Source organism: Ursus americanus, chromosome 29 (assembly GCF_024610735.1).
Source record: "Ursus americanus isolate L20-20 chromosome 29, mUrsAme1.1.p, whole genome shotgun sequence".
Classification (NCBI taxonomy): domain Eukaryota; kingdom Metazoa; phylum Chordata; class Mammalia; order Carnivora; family Ursidae; genus Ursus; species Ursus americanus.
In genome coordinates, this window is record NC_142155.1 from 8,357,997 (window position 1) to 8,373,183 (window position 15,187).

At 35.6% G+C, this 15,187-nt stretch overlaps 1 protein-coding gene across 5 annotated transcripts in view; it reads left to right on the forward strand.

Annotated features, from left to right (window-relative positions):
- FILIP1 (filamin A interacting protein 1) overlaps positions 1 to 15,187 on the forward strand; it is a 203,374-nt gene that overhangs the window by 18,908 nt on the left and 169,279 nt on the right. The window contains exon 1 of one of the 5 annotated variants that reach the window (XM_087856945.1): positions 7,815 to 8,295. The exons of the other annotated variants lie outside the window; for them this stretch is intronic. The gene's annotated coding sequence lies outside the window, so the exon portion shown is untranslated. Of the gene's footprint in view, positions 1 to 7,814; positions 8,296 to 15,187 lie in introns of those variants that run through there. 5 annotated transcript variants of the gene reach the window in all.

The window sequence follows — 15,187 nt, forward strand, 5'->3', positions numbered from 1 at the left end:
TTGCTGTTGGTCAAATGTACATTCAAATGTACCTGCGTTACAGATGGCCGACTTTCTAAGCACACACAGACGCAGAAGATGAGAATACTGTTTGTTGGCATCAATGAGCAAAAATTGGAACTGTAACTTTTTTCCCCTTTAGCCAGGCTATAACGAATTTAATTAGCATTTTTGAAAATAAACACTCCTGCTTTCCTATTTTTGCATGTTTTACAGTGTTTTTAACAGTTTAGAATTGTGTATAAAAATCTAAGCAATAAATTATGTGTTATAAAAATGATGGATAGATTAGAAACAAAGCTTATAACAAGTAAGACATTTTAGGTAACACAAATAATTTTAAGCAATAAAAATTAATTTTAGATAATGAAAATTGATGGCAGTGGCCCCCCAGAACGCTATTGCCTTCTCTTTTCTCTCACACTCCATTCCCACTCCTGCGGCACTGCCTGCCCATCCTCTTACGTACTGTGATGGCAGCTGCTGTGGTGGTGGTAGTGATGGAGGGTCCAGAGTGGTGGTGGGGTGTGTAGATTAAATTCCATGATCTCTACTTGACAATTGAAGAAATAGGCTCAGAGAGATGAAGTCATTTTTAAAAATTGTCTCGATAATTGAGGTCAGAGCAAAGTCTCCTTTTTCCCAGGGCTCTTTCTACTCTAAGACATAGTCAGATAGTGATGTCATATTCCAGATATTGCTGGGGGAGTGCAGAAAGTGTTTCTCTCTCCCCTATCGCTTAAAGTCAACAGCAACACAATGGCTGGAAACTTTCTTCAGGTAAGCCCTAAAGGTGAAAATATTTCCTCCTGGCACCATGCAGAATTTCCAGGCAGAACCCAAACACGATCTATGGCGCAGAGGGAAAATGTCACAGGAGAAAGTTACAGAAGCAAATTCAATGATGTAATGTTATGAAGAATTAAGACATTTGTAAGGATGAAAAAGTAGAAAAAGCATGGAAAGCAAAGCAACGCTAGTTCATTTTGAAGAATCATGACAAGATGACCTTTTTCTTTTTCTTGTAAGCAAAAATTAAGAGGAATTCAATAAATGAAACTGAATGCCAGACTCACACCAGACAAAATTCAGCTGTGCTCATTTGTTTAACTATTACACTATTTGAGGCAAATTCATTGAAATCCTGAATAGTAACAAGAAAGGAAAGTCATGCCAAACACAGGTCTTTATGTTTCTACCTCAGCAAAATATTGGAAAACCACCCTGTGAAAAATGATTTTAAATAATCTTATTTTCCTACTCTAAAAACAAAATGTCAATTAAAAAAATTTAGAAAACATATGGAAAGGTAACCATTGTAAGTATTATGGTTTATATATTTCAGATATAAATATACATTTATATGTATATACACATATGTACGTATTTATGTATTTCTATAGAAATACATATATATATATAGCCTGTGAGGAAATACCTATATCTATATCATATCTATTTATATCTATCACCCAATGAAATAATACCAATTCATTAATGCTCTCACTTAACTTTCAGTGAATTTCTTTCCAATTCATTAAATAATTTAATATTCTTCTGTAATGTTATTTTTAATGGCTAAAGAATCAACAAGGAAATTATAATTGTCTTAAAGAAGTCAACTTGTTTTTTAAAAAATTAGTGCTTTGTAATTTTCATTCAATTTTTTTTTTATCTCACTGGACCTAATGATTCCAGTTTCTACATTCATTTTTATACTTGTTTAACACTAAGCTTTTTAAAGAACTTACTTCATCATTTCATCATATGGTTAACTTACCTCAGAGTCCTGAAGGAAGGTGACCAAAAGGAAAGCTTTAACACACAAAATTTCTAGATATTTCATCATTTTAAAACACTTTCCTGTCCCTGACTATAATGTTCCAGCTCTCCCAGGAGGTGAATGATAACCTGTTTTTCAGATGAAAGAAGTAAAGAATACAAATATTAAGCACACAAGGCCTGCTCAGCTGTAAAATGGATACCGAATTCAAGGATTTCTGAGCACTTCTCCCCCTGAACTTTTCACCCTGAGTGTTGAACCCTCATGATGACATTTCCTGTTACTGACCACTTGTTAGTTGTTGGCCCACAGCTTTTGCTGCCTAGACATCTTCGTTTCTTGATGTTTTTCCCTTTCATTATCAGACAGGCAGAACAATATGTTAATGAGTTTTGTTGATAAAAGCAAGAATGAAGCTTGTTCCCCCAGTGGTTTTAGTACTAATTTGCTTCAGGCAGTTCTTTCTAGTTTCCTTACTTTTTTTAAATTCAACTTTTGATCTCAATTGCTAATAGTATGTGTCGATATTATAAAGCCAATTGTCTTCTTGATTATCTCATGACATCAATGGAATTCCATGTGATTTCCATGTAAAGACTTGGTTGGATTCAAAGAGTTCAGTTTGTATAGATACTTTAAGGTGACAGTTACATTAATATTCATAATTAAAATAATAACTAACAGTAAGGGCTATTTTGAAGAAATAGTATAAAAGTAATTTGTATGAAAGTAGGGAGAGTAGTATAATGATCACCCATTACCCAGCTTCAATAGCTATCAACTTTTGGCCAATCTTGTTTCATTATTCTCTTGTCCACGTCTCTTCCTTTCCTGACACCGGGTTGTTTTCAAGTAAATCCAAGACACTATATTATTTCATCTGTAAATATTTCAGAAGGTAAGGACTCTTACTTTTAAATTATTTTTTATTTTTAAAATTTTATTAAATTATAACAAACAAAAAATACCTAAGTATACATAAAAAAAATCACCAATATACAGCTTGGTTAATTTTTGCAAATTGAACACATTGGCATAACCAGCAAGAAATAGAATATTCAATGCCGCAGAAGCCTTTCTTGTGCCCATTTCCAGTTGTGTCCCCACCTCCTAAGGATAACTGCTATTCTGACTTCCAAAACCAAAAATTTATTTTGCTTGTTTTTGAACTTGTTGTACATGGAATCGTCAGTGTACTGTTTTGGGTCTAGCTTCTTTCATTTAACATTTTATTTGAGAGATTTATCCATATTGTTATGTTCAGTTGTGGATTGTTCATTCTTATTGCTGTAAATAGCAAGCCATCGTCTGACTGACTACACTACAATACACGCATTCAATTGTATAAAGCACTCAGAGTTTCTAGTGTTTGGCTATTATAAATAGTCTTAAATTCTTTCATTAATCTTATAGAAGAGGTAAAGTCGTCTTAGGCGAAATAATTTGCTAAGTTCCCACAGGTATTAAGTAATGGAGTCTGAATTCAAACTAGCTTTGCCTGACTTCAGAATCAGAGGTCTTTAACCACTGCTTCCAAGGCAGCCTGTTTTTCAGAGTTAACTGTAATTATCTATAGAGTGTATACATACAAACCCATAAGCTCTGTGGAGAAAAGTCATTATTTTGCATGGTTCTGTGCCCAATCACTGGTTTCCCAATTCTGTGTCTATTTCTTGGAGACTAAATGTCCCATCCCTTCATAGAAAATTGAGTCATCCATTACAACTAAGAATTAGAGCATTGAACAAGAGTGGGGGATGACTCTGGAACAGGAAAGGAAGAAGGAAATATACTCAGGAGAATGTTAGTTGTCTCTATTGAAAAGAAGGATGCTTGTGATCTTGATAGAATATGATCCTATAATAACTTTCTGAGTTAAGTTCTATTTATCCAAATTCAAGCAGAGAAGTGGGGGTTTTAATATCTAAATCAAACATGTAAATGCTTACTTTGCTCAAGTAAATGGAAAAATATTATTATCTTGTAACTTTCTAAAAACCTATTCTTGGCTCTCTTTTCTCTGAAGCTGTTGGGAAAATAAATGGTTTAATTGAATATTTTATGAATAAATATATAAGTGACATTATATGTGTTTTATTAGTGAACAGGACAAGGTACTTATTTTATTTTGAATGTGTATAGATATTACAAAATATTAGCACTATTTCTTTTAAAGTTTTGTAAGATTTAAATAGAAGTATATCTAGATTAATAAAAGATGCAAGTATTTTTAAATTATAAAACCTGACTATAGCAACTGTGACACAATATTATTCTGATATCAAAGCACTAGTTAATGTAAAATGATTTCTCCTGCCACCCCCCCATATTGTCTTATGCTTTTTTCTTGTTGTTGGTTACATCTTTGAGAAGTTTTGGTTGTGAATGCGTAGCTTGTAAACATTTAAAAATTGCTTATCAAATCATAGACCAAAATTATATTTTTAGAATGTAATTTTAGAATTTCATTAGGCACTGAACTCATTCATCATAGAACATCATGCATTGTTTGTTTTAGAGAGAATACTGAACAGCTCATATCCTTTGCTTAAAAATAGACACTTTTTTTTTTTCCCAAGCAATTATCTTCTTTCCAGTCCAATTTTCTCTTCTCTGGTATTCAACAGGACTTCAGTTCCAATGAGCTTTTATTTTACCATGCTGATCATGTAGTTATTTTTTTTTCTATCTGCCTCAGAGCTGTAGAATTTTATTTTTTTGGTCGGAAGTATATTTATTCAGGTATAGCAAAGTCTATATCTTTTGGCTCTCAGTAATTACCAAGAACAGGATATTGAGACTATTAAGTGTAAGGAGGCAGTTAGGTGGATAGGAACAGAAATTTTTGGGACCAGACTCTCTAGTTCAAATTCTGATTCTGCTACTTATTAGCATGTAACCTGATCAAGTTACTTCATATCCCTATGCCTCAGTTTTCTTCCCTGTAAAATGGGGGAGGATAATAATAATACCTGTCTCATTGGGTTATTGTGAGAATATATGTTAAGCCTTTAGAAATGTGCTTGGCACATAGTGAGTGTTACATAAGTATTTTTATTATTATCCTAAATCTATTAACTTTCCTTTGAAATTTTAACAAAATTCAAAATAACTAATTTGCAATCTATGAATTTCTTTCTATAACTTTTAATATGCAAGTAATAATGACATAACTCTGTCCAGAGACCCTAGAAGCATTTTCTGTAAGTTTTGGATAACATACTCTAAAGTTTTTTTCATCTTTATATTGTTCATTTGCTCATTCAATCATTTCTGTTTATTGAACACTTACTGTGGTGCTTGCTTATTCAGTAAGGAACAAACAGGAAACATTCTCTACTACCCAGGAGCTTATATTTAAGTCTCAGATGCAGGCAATAAACAATAACAGAGATGTTTGTTTGGAAACTCCCCTCACGACCCCTTACTCCTCAACTCCATTTTGAAGCAAATCTCAAACTGATTAATTTTTTACTTAAAAAAATATCTCTTCAAATGAACAAAGTAGGTAAAATTTGTTTTAGAAACGGATGTAGAGATAATGTGCCAACACTCTTACTTAATTCATTCGCTTTTTTCTCATTGATATTATTAACCTATCTTCTTATGTAAAATTTTCATCATGACTCATTCTTGAAGTTGGGAAATTCAGCTTTAGTTTTAAGTTTATCAGATGTTCTCAGAATGCTCACACTTAAGACTGTGGGGAAAGGATGCAGCTGAATAGTAATATATTAACAATATGTGTTGAAAAATCAGTTCCTTGTTGACTGTATACAAAACACAAATTTCTAATAGCTCTTAATGGCACTACTTCCTCTGTGGATTATGTAGGAAATTCTTTTGTCTGAATAATCATTCCCAGGGGGAAAGCTTTCAAAAATAAATTCACTTTATAAAGAGGGATAGAGAATGCATATGTATGTGTGTGTGTGTGTGTGAGAGAGAGAGAGAGAGAGAGAGAGAGAGAGACTGATTATTGTGGGATACTGAGTTAGACAAGCACATATGCTTAAAGAACATAATTTGAAGGTAGCAACAGTATCTAATTATATAAAATACTCTGTGTGCTGTTGCTTGTCATCACACTGTTTAAAATAAATTAATAGTAACAATGGACCACTAATCCAAGTGCTAGAGAAAACAATGGTGGGAGGACTAGGTTTTCATTAAAGCAAAAAAAGAAAACCACTGTAAACTCTAATTGTCTGCATAGTTAGAGAAGAAATAACTATCATGCTCCTGATGGAATTATCTCGGTCCCTAAAGACAAAGTGGGTTATTTCCCCTTAGTTATCTTGACTTGGGCTATAAGCTTCTCTGTTTCATTTTGGATTGGAGACATCTATAAAGTGAACTTTTAGTAGAAGTGAAATGATACATTCCTGGAGTCCTCTTTAGTGAAATGGTTCTCAACCTGGTGCTATTGCACGTGGGTTATGTTGTGTGAGGCGTGTGCATTTTCCAAACAATAATTTCTCCACACCCAGCTCTTTGTAAAAAATGTTCTCCTGGTCGTTCTGAACTACGGCCTAGCCCAGTCACACACTTCCACTTCCTATCAGAACCCACTTTTTAGGCACTGTGAATAGATTGTTTCTGAAAGATCCATTAGTGTTCTAGATGAGTCTGTTAATTTCACTTAAGAACACTTTCATCTTAATAGAAGTCTTTTTTAAAAATCAAAGTTGGCCCAGACCCAGGAAGACTAAGAATCTGAACAAATGTAATTTTGTATGTGAATAGTAGTAAATAAATTAAGGGGAAAGGATGAATGCTGTTAGTGTGGTGGCTGGGATGGGAAGAACTGAAATGTTTTCTAATGGGTTGAAGTGTAGGGGGGTCAGCTAATCTTGGCGGTGAGGGTCATTTCTTTAAAAAGAAGACACACACACACACACACACACACACACACACACGCACGCATGCACACCCGTCTTGTGAAGACTGGTAGCCTTTCCCAGAGAGACATTAGGGTTATCTAGTACATAAGCCACTTCTCACAAATACGCAGTACTTAAAAGATAAATCCATGCCTTTATTTGTCTGCTTGGTCTAACTTTAGTTTGCATGTCAAAAAAAAGTGTATCCTGAGGCTGATCAATTGATCTCAGGAAGGGGGTCAACCTTTATAATGTGGTTGGTGACATTTTTATCAGGGCAATATTTCTAGTATGTTAACTAATAATGGGGTGTGTGTGTGTATGTGTGTGTGTATGTCCCTTCCTACTTTGCCTGTGGCTAAAGGAATCTCTCTCAGTTTCTCTTACTGTTAACTTCATATATGTAATAAGATAGTCCCCAAAACTAGTTAAACACACTTTTTTCCCCCATAAATCTTAATCATGGCAGATTCATACTATTTTATGATATAAAATAAAGCAAATAAAGTATCTTGAGACAGTCTTCATGTGAGAGTTCAGGGTAGAAGTGACCCTTCTCTGGTTTTGGAGCCTGGAGGGTTAATGATGTGGCCAGGCTGTCAACAACCAGAGGCTTTTCATGTCCTCGTTTTCCTGAAGTGTTCTCCACTTCTTACTTTGAATGAATGACCTGAGTGAGAATGCTAAGGTTTTCCTTCTTAACCTTCTTCCATTCAAAAACATAATATACAGACATTCCTTTATGTTAACCTTATTTTAATAACATGCAGGTATACTAGCTGATCAAGTCTGATTATGACAGGGTAAGCCATCTAGCTATGAAAGTAACACACCAATGTAAAAAACTGTCTGGAATGATCTCTTTCTGTGAATTTTCCCAACAGTTGTGGCACATTTTTAAAAGGCTGTTTTAAATTTGAGAACATTTATCTGAGAGTGTCTAATTGAGAAAAATATTGCATTGGTAAATTGCTCTGCTCAAGACAACTGCTATTTATTCTTCAGATTCAAAGTCCCAAATCACAATCTGTATTTAAGAGCTTCAAGTAATAATTACCTCTGTGTCCTTAAAAGGATCTGCCGGTTTCCCTGCAATCTTTTACGGGGCGAGCAGAGCTATATCCACTGATAACCCAGCTGCCGAGGAACTGAGTAAAGCCGGCTCCAAACTTCTCAGCTGTTGACAGGCTTGACTTGCTGAGAACACTGGTTAAATATAGCACGCGCGAGCTCAGCTCCTCAACAAAGTCATTGCTCCGACAGTGTTGTGAAGGGAGCAGAAGACGAGAAACCTAATCTCAGAACCCAACAACACCTAGCAACAGTTGAAAAAACTTTTAAACAAAAGTCTGGGTGGGAGATAGACAAGAGCCTCCAATTTCTGCTGATCGGGATTTCAGGGAGAAGAAGCTGCTTTCCCCTTCCCTCTACTCAGTTTCCTGCATGACTTCAGCTGTTGGCTAGTCCTAGGAAAGAAAGTGGGAAAAGCTTTTTCCTCTGTATTCTTTTGGGCTGGATAGTTTTCCAAGACTCCAGTCTCCCTGGGGCTGTGGGACAAGCCACTGGGTTCTTCAAAGGATAAACTACCTCCATAAAGGACATACCCTTGGTTAAACAAGCTGCCGTCAGGTAAGACCAAAATAAATAGCTATTTACTCTCTTAAGAAATTTCTGCTTCTGTAAGAAGAGTGTTCTCTCAGATTCTGTGTTGTCGGATTCCTTTGATTCTTGCTGTTTCCACTATGTGATAACACACTTAAGGAATTATCATAATCATTGTGGATTATTTTGAAAGAATCAGTAACATCATCTCTTTCAGAATTACACCAATTCCTTTTTAAGCACAAAGGTTGTTACGATGTTGTAATAGCCATCAAAATATTTCTGCCCCGTTATCATTCTTGGGCAGGTAACAGAAATATGGCAAAGGACAGCTTCACAGCTCCTTTCACAATTAAGATGGCTAAACAATGGACGAGAGATTTTCCCTAGGAGCAAAATAACGTTCATTTACTGAAACTAGCTGAGCAGCTTGCGTGGTAAATGAGAGGAAAGTCCTGCACGGTGTTTGTGTTGCTGTACTTAAGACTTGCTGCTATCTGCTTCTCCCTTCGCCTGATTCTCTGATTACACTGGTACACCTTGTGCTGGTTCTGACCTGGTTACGTTATAGTCACCCCAAGTGCTTCTGACGAGGCACAAAATACAGCTGCTATTAAATCACTACTTCTGCAGTTGTTGGATATAAAACTACTCGGGAGAATGTTGTTTTGTGATTTAGAAAAAAATAAACTGAGTAATTGCTTCTGTAGAGATTAAACAGATTCTGATTTTTAAAACTGAAATAGAATCTATTAGAGAAAAACTTCTGTCTAAAGTTGTATATAGGTGTATATGAGTGTGTTTACTAAAGTGTGAAGGAAATCCTCCCTTTATCTGTTGGTGTATTATCTCCCCTTCCATGAGTTGCCATGCAGTTTTATCAGAATTGCTTAGAGTGATCGATTTCACATTGATTCTGACAAAAGTTATGGCTGACTGTTAGGATATGGTTACTGATATCTGGAGTCTATAGTTGGGCTAGATTTGCATAAATTTGTTCCTTTAAATGAACGTGATGATTTGAATGAATATTCTAATCTAAGGATGATATCAGAGAAGCTACAGACGCATATTTTAAAAGGAATTATTTGAGTCTATTTTGTCAACTTAAAGAAAGAATTTACCCAAGACCAGTTTTGAACAGGTGGTTTGTTGACAAATAAGAATGTATCAACCCTTTCAGTAAATGTTTCTATTTTAAGAAAAATTAATTAAAGCTTATATATTGAAATGTTCAGGAGAAGGAAATACTACATACATTTCAGTATGTACAATGCTTCCTAATTCTGATTGCATGATTAGTTTATGAAGTAAATGAAGCTAATCATATATAATGAATGTGTACATGTATAGTGCAAAATGCAGTTTGGTAACCTTGGTATCAGAGAATGAAACTCCTGGTACTTTAGTGGAGATGAGGTATCTTCATCTTGAAAAAGTTTTGAAAAGTCAGAACTAAATGCTTTACATTTTTCTTGTTTTTATCTCAGGAAGGGTCACATTGTTGGCTTACAATTGTATGTGTAAGGCCAAAGTCTGCCATTAGTTCTAGGCATGTAATTTCTTTTGGAGTCAGTGGAACAGTGTGTAGATAACTGAGTAGAGCATTTGGCCCTGGGTGAAAGCCGTGTTTCCTGATGAATCGATTTCTGAGTAGCATTGTCTTCAGGGCTGTAAATTTACCCCTGAGAAACAAAAATAGCTCAGGTTAGACCATGTGCTTCCCTCCAGTGTATGCACAATCAAACCCTCCACAAACCATGTGAATTCTGGTCTCTCGTTCGCTCGAGTTCACATATCTGTGTTATTTTGCAATCTGCAGTTTCCCCTTCATCATAAGGGTTGTTAGATTCCATCACTGTATCTCCTACCACACCAAGTCCTCTTGCCTTCACCCTCGGTCTGGACTGTAACAGCGCTGCTCCGCTCCTCCCCCTCATTGCCATCCAAACCATCTTGCCAATGACCACGGGGTTAATTTTTCTAAAACATTGCTCTGCTTGTTTCTCTTACTCTTCAGTTATCTTCTGGGGCTCCTGGTTGCTGCCAAACACCTAGGCCGGGTATTTTGAAAACCTTCCATCATCTGGCACGTACTTAACTTTTCCAGTTTCAGCTCCCACTACTCAACAACAAGTGTCCTTCTGCTTCAGATATTTCAGATTTTGGGCCATTCTCCAAACACATGCACAGTGCACATTTCAGTGCCACACCTCTGCCTGTTTCATTCCCCCTGCCTGGAGTACCTTTCCTCCTCTTTCCTGTAGAGACCGTGTCCACTCTTTAAAGCCCAGATCAGTGTCTTCTACTTTCACAACGATTCCCTGACCTTACCTTTTAGAAGTGATTCCTTTTTAGACAGTTTGGTGCTCTATTAGAATTAAGGTACTTTGGGATAGGGTTTGCATCTTTAAATTTAGAACAGTTTAATGAAACAGTTACATCGACCTGAGCACCACTTGATTTTGGAGCTCTTTATCTCCATGCACACTGTGGATGTTCCATTAACTTTTTTTGGTTCTAGATTTCTGATCATGAGTATGTGAGAAAGTATAAATAAGTATAAAATCAAGAAAAGCAAATGTTAATTGTGGTTAATAACTTTTTAATCTCAAAAATTTATTAAGGCAAGTCTTCGTAGTTTTATCGTGCACAGAGAGGTTACAAGTAATTCTAACTACGCTCATGTACCTGATTGTGGAGATGATGTACGTTGAGAATGAACTAGAAAGAACTATATATAAAGACCGTATATATACTAGATAGGTACTTGTCCTGTGTATGCATCTACTCACCTAAATGCTATAATTCACATAACTTTTATCATCTTTTGGTACCAGATTCAATTTATGATTACCTTTGGTACTGTTTCTTTAAATCATGGCTACTTTTATCTGTAGGTCATCATGGATTACAATCTAGCCTGGAACATTAAAATATTTAAATATTGTGTTATGATCCCTTTTTCTTTTTTCCCTAGATATTTAAAAATAGAGACATTTCTCCGATTTATTTTTAATCACTCATGAAACCTGTAGCCTTACTGTGTGAGATAAAACATGAATTATGATTTTGAAGCAATTTTTTTCTGTGTCCACTGAAAGAAGGGCCTTTTCTTTATATTTTAAGATAGCCAAGAAAGTTAAAATTACTCTTGTAAATGTGTTTAGCAAGAATCGTTATGGGATTTTCCCAATGAAATTTGTGAAATATTCAATATATTCATTTAGCAGTGGTTTTCCTGTGGTTATACTTTTATTTTTTAGAAGTGAAACTTGGTGGCAAAATGCACATTCTAAACTAATGCTGATTGTGTTTTTCTTTTTTGGAAGATGAGAATTTCTTCATGAAACAGGTGCCCTAAGAAATAAGATTTTACAGAGCTTGCTTAATCCATTTTTTTACTTATTTATCTCATCTTATTTTTCTACACACATGGGTTTTAGGAAAGCAGCACCTTGGGACGTGAGGGGGAAAGCTTAGATTGAGATCTATTTCAGCAGAAAGATTTAAGAGAGAAAATTGGTAACAACTTGTTAGAAATATGACATCTGAAAGGCTGCAACATAAATTTGTTTATACATTAATTATTTTTAACATCTATAGCAATAGAAAGATAAGCTAATACAATAAATTTGTTTCCTTAAATCTGAGTTGAAAATACGACAAGGATATTGGTATGAAGGAGGAGGCAAGGAAGGCCTGCCAGATGGCCTGGATTCAATCTGCACTCACTGTGACACTGGGCAAATTACTCACTGTGCCTCAGTTTCCTCATCTGTAAAATGAGAATAATAATACTATCTTCCTCATAGAATGGTTTTGAAGATTAAATGAGTTAATAAAACTTAGTTGTCTGGTAGGCTTTTCAATAAATTTAAGCTATTATTGCTTTATTATCACATCCTAAATGCAGTTTTCTGTTTATTTTAATCTTCGTTGCCCACAAAATTCTTAGATACAGATAGTCTGAACTCAAGTTCCTAGATCATAGGAAAGGCAGAAGAATGTATTGTTTAAATGTGGAATCTTGTTTGGGACATACTTTGCTGCTGGGTACTGTAAGCACACATAGTTTGAACGCCTGCCAATCATTTAGTATGGAATTTATGTTTCAACCCCCCCCCTTATCACTCAGCAGCCTGCTGTCTTATAGAATCATTACTAAAAAGGCTAAAAAATCACCCACAGCATAGGCTGTTCTATGGTTTCTATATTTGCACTTGGAGATAAAGTGTGTTTATACATCGTGCTTGGGTGTCTTTTTTATAGCACCGGGTAATGTATGGCAACGGCGACTTCCTCCTCTATAGAAAATATACTATTAAATTTATCATTCTTTATTTCTTCCCTTAGATGTTTTGTTTTGTTTTACCAACCTAGTAACAGATAAAAATGAAAAGACCAAAAAAGGTCATCTCACGCTAGCTTTAACCTTACCAAATGGAAATGAATTCTTGCTATTCATCGTCCTTAATCCTATTCATTCTTCTTAAACATGACAAGAAAGTATATTCCAAGGCAAACAAAAAAACCCTTGTTATATCATAAAGATGTATGTGTATATTATGGGGTACTTACTATTCTGTATATTTAATTTAACAAAAACATTTGGAACACTCTTATAAACAGGGAAGTTTCTCAGTAGCTTTAGCGCTAACAAACTTTCTGCCGGCTAGTTACGGCTTCGACCTGACCATTTGCTTCATTTTTCCCAATTGAAAGTATACGTTTCTAACAGATAAAGCTAACTGGGTTTTAGAATGGTCATTCTTTAATGAAAACCTTGCTTTAGAAAGAAAAAGGAAGAAGAGAAAAAAAAAATAAGAACTTTTCCTGGCTTTATAGAATACATTATAAAGGCTTTAGGGCAAAAATATAGGAACCTCCGGAAAATATATTGGGTTATGTTCTTCTTTTTCCTTAAATAGTCCTTCTTACTCTTTGGCTAATCACAGAAGGGAAAAGGCTACAGGCAGAATTCTCCTTTCCCTGTGACAATAGTTGAGGCAGTTTGATTTCAAAGGCAAAGAAGGAGTTATGGAAGAACTTAGAATAAGGAAAGTCAAATATGAATTGAGCAGCTCTAGCTGGCTGCTAACCAGCTGATTGCAGAACTTGAGAAACTCCCAGCAGAAATGAAGTAACAGGACGTTAACCAGCACCCCAGTCCCTGAGAGCTTTGCTTAAGCCACAGCAGCACTGAAAATTCAAAAGAAGGTTGGCGTTGCTTTTCCTTTTTGGGAAATGGTGTCAACACGCATAATATTGGGTGATTTATGCGTTTCTGAGGTCTGTGAAAGACAGACTAAAAAAATTTAAAACAAATGCAGGATTTATCTCAAGAGCACTGACTTTTAGTCCTTAAGGTTCAGGGATTTTTCTCTTTTTGCTTTCTTGCTTAAATTCAACCTACCTCCTTTACCAAAACGTAGATGAACATGATTGTTGCTTCACTGGCCAAAGATCTTATAGGTCTACCCTTGAAAATAGTCTTTTTGTTTTGTTTTGTTTTGTTTGCTTTTGCAACAATTGTAACTGCAATCTTCCCAAATTACTTTGAAGAAATGAATTAGCTACTGCTTATCTTTGTAAGGAAAAGGTGTGGGAAATCCATGAAATGAACTCATCAGAGTTGGCCAAATACATTCTTTGAAAAGTGATTTGCTGAAGATTTAAAGCAGAAAGACAATTTGATTAAAAACAGTAGACTGTTGACATCACCAAGACAATCAAATTACTGCCAACTTGCCTTGTTTATCTAAAAGATCTTTGTAAAAATAAGGTCTTTACACACACACACACACACACACACACACACACACACACACAGGAGTCATAGGTGATATGGTAATAGGGATAAAAGGATTTTTATTTTTTTTATATCTCTTTAATATACTTATGTCTTAAGTAACTCATTTTAAGGCCTGCTTCTTTGAGGTACCACAGCACAACAGGAAAGGAAGAGGCATTGCTGAGTTCATAATGCTATTTCAGTGTGGCAGCCTAAGTCCATGAGGAAATGACGGCCTGGGCCTGTATTTGGAGGCTCACAGTTACTGTGACGACAACACACACTACTGGAAAACAAAGATGGTCTGCTTGCCAGGGTGAGCTGGGAAGAGTTTTGCCAGCTCAGATTTTTTCTAATTATTCTGTAAGTCTTGAAATGTGACACTGGAGATATTCAAGGCTCTTTGTGTTTCAATAACTGTTTAGTAAGTGATACATGCTTGGGCAGCCTGGTATTTGGATGAGGGAGGGGCCTCACACATAAGCTTAACTTTCACATGTTGTCTTGATAGTTATCATCTTCTGGTTTGGACATCACCAAACCAACTGCTTTGATCACAGCCTGTTGTTTGTTCTGGTGCATAAGGAAGCCAGCTGCATTGGTAGAATTCACTCCTCAGGGGATCCTCAATTCTGGGTCACATATCCCCACCTTCTATATGTTGTTCATTTTGGAGGTCGTTGCCCGCATCCCAGGTGTTCCTACCAATGACTGTGCATCTGAATCCCAATTCTTATATGATGATATAATACATAATATAATGATAATAACTACATATAATACATATCATCTATATAACATATAGCTATATGTAATTATTTAGTATCTATAAATGATTATAATTCTAGGTGGCATATACTGGAGATTATTCTGTGCTGGGCATTGTGCCAAACACTTTAACTGGATGATTTTATTTACTTCTCATAACCCTGTGAGGCACTAGTTTTATCTCTGTTTTAGGGATTACAAAAATGAGGCTGATAGATGGTAAGTAACATGCGCACTGGTAGGTTGGACATTCAAACCCAGGCAGTTTGACCTTAGTCAGCCCATATTTTCAACTACTTTCTTGTAAAGTAGGCTTAAATTAAAGTTCAAGGAAGACCTCCACATAGGTGACTATGA